Consider the following 7,644-nt stretch of genomic DNA (forward strand, 5'->3'; position numbering starts at 1 on the left):
GACAGTTCTGACAGCAAGCAGCAACTCCGGCCTTCCTTCCGCCTCTCTTACAAACAAACCACCATCATTGTCAGTAATGTCAGTAAAAGCCCCACTTGGAACGCACTGGACCCCAGGACCACCTCCTGACTTGAAACTGTTAGGAAACAGATAGGGTGGCTGATTACAACCAAGCTTTTGCATCATTGGTGTCCACCTGTTGATTGATCTGTTGAGGTAAGCAATGCAGAAGCTCTACGTTTCATTCTCTGTTCCTCTGAACTCTGAACATGCACGTAAACAACAAACCCATCAGAAAGAAATTCAGAAACAGAAATTCAAACGGTTTCGAAAAAATGAGTCGTGGGGGCGAGTGTTTTTTGTAGCCAAAACACAGAGTTGACTTCGTTTCACATCTTCACAGAGAACTGGACTTTTCTCATCTCCCTGTTTCCCAAGAACCTCGGGTGAAGCTAAGAAAGAAGGAACGAAGGACGCCCTGCCAGACTCGAGGGGACCTACGAATGTGAGATTTATTGATTCTAAGATTGCAAGAAGATTCGCCTTCTCCTCAATCAGCTCTCCCCAAGATCCCTCCTGGGAACAGTTTTTCACTCGACAGGGTGCTTCATCTAAAGGTAATCTCAATGTGACAGGTTAGTTTGTGTTTGTTTTTTCAGAGGTCGTTGTTGGCAGACAGGAAATACTCAACCTGAATGGTTTCACAGGTCGCACTCCGGAGTTCTTAGAGTTTCTCGTGGCAGTTGGGCTTTGCATAGGATCAGAAGCGTTCTACGGTAGGCTGAAGAAAGGCAGTCGGCTGATGCCTGATGGGTAAAGTCTCAGCCAGACATAACTCTTGCTCCTCTGCTGCGTATCTACAGTCGTAGTGACACTTCATAATTACCTGATACAAGCACACTTCAACATATACATACTATCCCCCTAATCGTAATACAGGTTGAAAAATGAGTCACTGTATATTTCTGGTTTGGGTTACACCTGGTATGAAGTCTGTCTCGTAGACTCAGTCAGCATGTTCAGGTGGTGAACTGTATACTGTCTCCTAAAATTGAATTAACAAAAGGCAACAAATGAGTGAATTAAAACTGAGCGGAGAGGTCGGTTAGAAACACCCTGAGATGGGAGCAGAAAGTGAGTTATGTACAGGTGACAGCTCCTACTGCCTTCACTTATTGCTCTATGGTGCAACTCTCTCTCACATTTTATTCATCTACTTCATCATCCTCCGATCAAAGATATGACCTATAAAATTATTCGTTTTGTTCAGGAAATGATCCTGCACAAGTGAACCTACGGACTAACGCTGGACAGCAGCTGGTGGTTTAATGAGTAGAATTACTACGAGTCTGATCACTGCAGTGTGATACAAATGTTATGACATGTATTCGGAGCCTCCCACAAACGAGCTGACCTCTTATGCCCACTCGTTCTCTGTTGTCTTCAGACACATCCAGTCTGTGATTGATGTGGACCGATCTGATGGGGAGAAAGAAGACGACCCAGCACATGTCAAATCACTTTTGGACATCCTGGTGACTCAGCATCCATAAACCCGAACGCAACACTCCCGTTCACGGCTGTCCCTTTGTAGCATGTCTTTGTGCCCATGTTTCCTGTTGTTATTCTACTGGGAGTCCAGTCCAATAAAGTCCAATAAGACCAAGCACATTCATGATTAAAGGGGACCTGTAGTAATGTTGCCCTTTTCTCGGTCTTTCTATAATGTTACAATATTAAATGTGCCCAGGATGTTTGCGAATATGAGTAAACGTATGTAAAATAATCCGACGTTGATCTGACGTTAGTCACAGATTCTTTAACTGGTCATCTTCTCCGAGTACACAGCACGTCCACAAAGTAACACGGATGCGACCATCCACCACTCCGTTTATTTGACCACTCTGCCAGGAATACTCTTCAAGTTTTTGAGGAGATTCAGGATGTCTCGCAGAAAGAGATTTTATGGTTGTGAAAAAAGTTCAATATTGAATTAAAACATATAGAGCTGGAAATTACAACAACAGGTTAAAGGCTAGACCACGGTCACAAGAGGGTCGATACCAGCTAAGACCGAGTCCATCCAATAAAATGTACACAAAACCTTGAGGACAGAGATTCAAGACATTCTTGCAGTGAGACAACACAGACAGAAGACATCATCATCCATCGTGCAGAACAGTCATGAAGTGCCATGAAGCACATAGCAGCCAATCTTCCAGTTATTTTAATTACAGTTTACGTTCCTTTATGATGTTCCAGTGGGATTTTACTCACCTTCTTCATGTCTTTCATGTGGAGCCACCATTGTTCTGTCATGCACTCTGTAGAAATAAACACATAGAGCAGTTATCTCTCATGAAGTGAAAATGTTCAGGCTCTCTTCAATAAGCCAAACACTGGTTTATGTCCCATAGGGGGGATGCTCTTGACAACTCTTCAGACCTGCACTGGCGCCTGTAGCTGCCAGAATTAAAACAAAGCTCTGACACTAGCCTAAAAACCACCGCAGGATCTGACCCTGCCTATCTCAGGTCTTACTAAAGGCTCAGTCCCCACCAGGGGCGCTACGCTCGCTCATACAAACCGTCTAGTTGTACCTTGCCTCTCGCAAAGCGGGTCACTCTAAACCTCTCTCTGTGGTCGTCCCCAAATGTGGAATGACCTACCAAAGCTACAAGAACAGCAACATCCCTTTCTACCTTTAAAAAAACTTGTAAAAACCTTTCTGTTTCGAGAATGCTTCCCTGCCTAACAAAAACTAACAACTACTCTGTGCTCCTTTACACCTTTGTCAGCTTATGTCCTTCTCTGTAAGTCGCTTTGGATAAAAGCATCTGCTAAATGTAATGTAATGTAAAACATCGGTTTGAATAATACTTGTGTCTGCTCCACGTCAGTCACAACAGACACTGGCTCCAGATAGGACCGACCAGCAGGGAGCTTCATGTCCCATCTACATTTTCCTGAACGAGCCGCTGACACATCCATTCATCCCCCCTCAACATCCTACTTCCTCTTCATGAAGCCTTTCAATCACATGTTGTGGCGTGGTCCTTGCTAGTGAATGTCATTCTGTTACTGGGATCATTATAAAGTCAGACTACTACAGACATTCATCATCAGCGACCTCATCAGTCTCTGTGTGTGTGTGTGTGTGTGTGTGTGTGTGTGTGGTTGAAATCACAGAAACCAAGAAATATTTCTACTTCACACATTTCAAACAAAATCTGACTTCAGAGGATCTTCTGTCACAAGATGTGACCATTTACCAACAATTCTAACCTTCATGACTTTAACACTAACAGAGACATTTCTACCAGTTTCTTTAAGAAACACAAGTCTTTGTGACTGCAGACTAAATTTATACAACCAAACATGAAATATGAACAAAAGGAACATTTACAACTTTATGGATGTAAGTTATGTCTGAACATAAATTGCTTCACTTGTTAATTCAACAGCGGATCTACAATAGTACAGCAGTCAGTGAACGACCTCAGAGTCTTCAGTCTGCAGTGTGGACTCGGAAGAAATCACACAGCAGCTTCACTCCTGAATTCTTCAGGTTGTTGTAGCTCAGGTCCAGCTCTGTCATAGGAGGGGTTGGACTTCAGAGCTGAGGCCAGAGAAGCACAGCTGATTCTGAACAAACTGCAGCTCATCCATCTGAAAAAAGATATGATGTTGATAAAAATCCATTTATAATCAAATCAGATGTGTTCATGTTTGGCAAAACCACAAAAAGACATTATTTATAAAAAACCTTTGTTTCATTCAGTTTTTCATATGTAAAATGTCTCACATAATCAAAATAAAAACATTGATATCAACGATACGACTATTATTTGTGGAAACCCAATAAGCACAGCTGATCTTTGACAAAACTGCAGCCCTTTCATTGATTAAAAAAAATGATCTTGATTAATAATCCATATAATCCATCAATGTGTTTCAGGTTTGAATGTGATGTCTTATGGCCAACATTCAACCCTTAGATGGATCTGAATCGAACATATACAATAAGAAAATACCATAAGCGGTGAACTGACCTCGAGTCTTCAGTCTGCAGTGTGGAATCTCCAGAAATCACACAGGCCGCTTCCACTCCTGAACTCTGACAGGTCGTTGAAGCTCATGGTCCAGCTCTGTCAGATGTGGAGGGGGTTGGACTTCAGAGCTGAGGCCAGAGAAGCACAGCTGATCTCTGGAACCACACTGCCGAACTCCAATCTGAATAAAGAAGTAATTATGTTGATTAAAATACATTTATAATCCCAATCAGATGTGTCAGGTTTGAAAACATAAAAAAGACATTATTTATTAAAAAATGTGTTGTTCATTCAGTTTTTTTTATATAAAATGTTTCACATTAAATCCAAAATAAAGACATGATATCACGATCAGACATTATTTGTGGAAACACACTGAAATCAACCGAAACCAAAGAAATATTTCACTTCACAAGTAGACAGAAGACCTCCGACATCATTATCAGACCTTTGTCCTGTTTCAACCAACTCATGAAAAAATACTGAGACAGATGTTTTCTATGAGTCAAAAAGGCAACATGTAATTAATAAATAAGACTTTAATGAAATAACTGATTGTTGAAGTCCAACAAACCTTTCTAACCCCTCCTTAACACATGTCCCTGCACTTGATGCTCTCATTTCACAGCACAGATTTAGACTGAACATAAAATTGCTTTCATTTGTTAATTAAAATCAGATCTACAATAGTAAACAGAGAGTCAGTGAACTGACTCAGAGTCTTCAGTCTGCAGTGTGGGACTCTCCAGAAAATCACACAGCACTTCACTCTGAATCCTGCAGGTTGTTGTAGCTCAGGTCCAGCTCTTTCAGATGGGAGGGGTTTGGACTTTCAGAGCTGAGGCCAGAGAAGCACAGCTGATCTCTGACAACTGCAGCGCCTCAATCTGAATAAAGAATAAATGATGTTTGATAAAAATCCATTTATAATCCAATCAGATGTGTTGAAGGTTTGAAATGTGCAGCTCAAATTACTATGTCCTAATCAATGAGCTTTTCTCTAAAATGAGTAGAGTGACTTTGTCATGTGTTATTGTGGTCATCATAATGTCAGCCTTCTACAGACATCATCAAAGTCGCACAACATTCAGACAACATTCATGTGACACAGTATAATAACATGCTGCTATCTCAGTCAAGTCTGGACTTAGAGGGTCAATCAAATCAGACATGTTGACTAAAACCCTGTTCATTGTTTCATTTATCACATGACCTTCTTCTTGTGTATTTGGTAGTTGGTAGGTAAATGTCTATTAAAAGGAGACGTCCACATTTGTTCAAGCGTGTCTTCAAACAGCAGCCACATGTACATTCAAAGATTAGTTATTGGTGGCAGTCATCATTCCTCCTGTCCATACTGAGTGTGAAGTGTTTCCTTCATAACAACTACACTGTAAGAAATACAGCAACATGTAAGTCCCATGAGTCGACTTACACTTTATGAATTCACACAGAGGAATGTTTCTCCCAGTGTGGGGATGATTGTACCATTTTGTGTTTGTTGTGTTGTTGCAGAACGCACAGTTAGCACACTTACATGCCACTTGTTGTCAGCAGTGTCGTGTCCTTCAAAGTCCTTAAAGATGGCTCAGCTTGAAGGACTGTCAGTGTCTCCTCAGTGTCTTATTTGTGAAGCTCAATGATTTATTCGTAGAGAAACAAGCTCAGCCTGGACTCATCTGTTTTTAGATAGGAGTTCACAGTGAGAGGTGGTGGTGGGGTCATGTATAACACTTTCTTTACATTTTCCTACAACCAGTCAGCCACAGAGGACGCCATGTCTGTCCCCAGCACAGTCTCAGCCTTTTACCAGCTGGGTTTATATTACATTCAGTTGTGACTGAGAACAAGGTGTGGGCACTTCTAATAGGAATGCATTAAGGACTGTGTGTTGTTTCTCTCTTGAACAGGTAAATATGCAACAGAGTTCAAAGCGCTTCATGAGGGAATGCAACCATATTAATGTGGCACACCAGAGGAAGCAGTATGTGTTCTGATGTACAATCACACAGACAGCTGAGTACAGTTTGTGTCTCAAAGATAGGAGGGTAAGTCTTTGACAAACTCTTTCAGAAGCAGTAGTTTAGGAACAAATGAGTGGATGAAAGAATATTAAATATTTGATATTGATGTGGTGACTTGAGTTAATGAAATGTTAAATAATGAGCAGAAATGTTTAGTGCATCTTACCAGTCTAACAGGCTTCATGTTTGGTTGACTTTGGTTACTTTGTAACTCTTGGTTATGAATGATGTTTATCTTGTTGTTTGATGAATTGACAGAATGAAGTACGTAAATCAGAATCAAAAGGGAAGAAGAAAATATGAAATGTCTAATTCATTTAAAGTTTTTTTTACATTTTCTTTCTTTAAAGGTTTTCAAAATAAAAAAAGAGGAAAAGAAGAATGAGTTGTTCTGTGCATCGTTGAAGTTAACCAGGCTGATTTCAAGTTTGAACAGGAGCTGAACAAACCATGTAGAACCTGACAAATATGAACAGATCATGTAAGCTACAGTCAGTGAACTGACCTCAGAGTCTTCAGACTGCAGTGTGGACTCTTCAGAAAATCACACAGCAGCTTCACTCCTGAATCCTGCAGGTCGTTGTCTCTCAGGTCCAGCTCTGTCAGATGGGAGGGGTTGGACTTCAGAGCTAAGACCAGAGAAGCACAGCTGATCTCTGACAAACTGCAGCCCTCCAATCTGAATAAAGAATAAATGATGTTGATAAAAATCCATTTATAATCCAATCAGATGTGTTCAGGTTTGAAATGTGAATGTCTTATGAGCCAACAATTTCAAACCTTAGATGAGGATCTGAATCTAACGTATACAAAAGAAAAACTACATAAGCAGTGCACTGACCTCAGAGTCTTCAGTCTGCAGTGTGGACTCTTCAGAAAATCACACAGCAGCTTCACTCCTGAATCCTGCAGCTTGTTGTAGCTCAGGTTCAGCTCTGTCAGATGGGAGGGGTTGGACTTCAGAGCTAAGACCAGAGAAGCACAGCTGATCTCTGACAAACTGCAGCCCTCCAAACTGGATAAAGAATAAACAATGGTGCTAAAAAAATCCATTATAATCCAATAGAGTGTTCAGGTTGAAATGTGAATGTCTTATGAGACAACAATTTCAAACCTTAGATGGGATCTGAATCTAACATATACAAAAGAAAAACTACATAAGCGTGCACTGACCTCAGTGACTTCAGTCTACAGTTTGGACTCTCCAGTCCAGCACACAGCATCGTCACTCCTGACTCTTTAGCATGTTGTCTCTCAGGTCCAGCTCTGTCAGATGGGAGGGTTGGACAGAGCTGAGGCCACGACTTCACAGTGACTCTCTGAGAGTCCACAGTAAGAAAAAGTCTGTGATGAAACAAAATATTACAAAGTATGTTTTATGAAAAGGACACTTTATATTTACTTCATGCATTTGATGAGGAAACAGTTGAACATTTCCTGCTTTGATGAACATTTGTTCTTCAACTCAGTCGTTCAGCTGGTCTTATCTCACTGTGTTTGACATGAAAACAATCATTCTCATCGCTCTCTCTCATATCTGCAGATATTTAGTCTTTGTTTAGCTTAAT

General features: G+C 40.9%; 1 long non-coding RNA gene across 1 annotated transcript; it reads right to left on the reverse strand.

Annotated features, from left to right (window-relative positions):
- Positions 1-1,431: 1,431 nt before the first annotated feature.
- Positions 1,432-6,955, reverse strand: LOC104938263 (uncharacterized). Its single transcript, XR_003461590.1, has 3 exons — positions 6,918-6,955; positions 2,278-2,324; positions 1,432-1,479 (listed from the first exon to the last, which is right to left on the reverse strand). It is a non-coding gene; the product is annotated as an uncharacterized LOC104938263 (long non-coding RNA).
- Between the last annotated feature and the right edge of the window lie 689 nt (positions 6,956-7,644).

The sequence above is a fragment of the Larimichthys crocea genome, chromosome XXIII (genome assembly GCF_000972845.2).
Source record: "Larimichthys crocea isolate SSNF chromosome XXIII, L_crocea_2.0, whole genome shotgun sequence".
NCBI classification, from domain to species: domain Eukaryota; kingdom Metazoa; phylum Chordata; class Actinopteri; family Sciaenidae; genus Larimichthys; species Larimichthys crocea.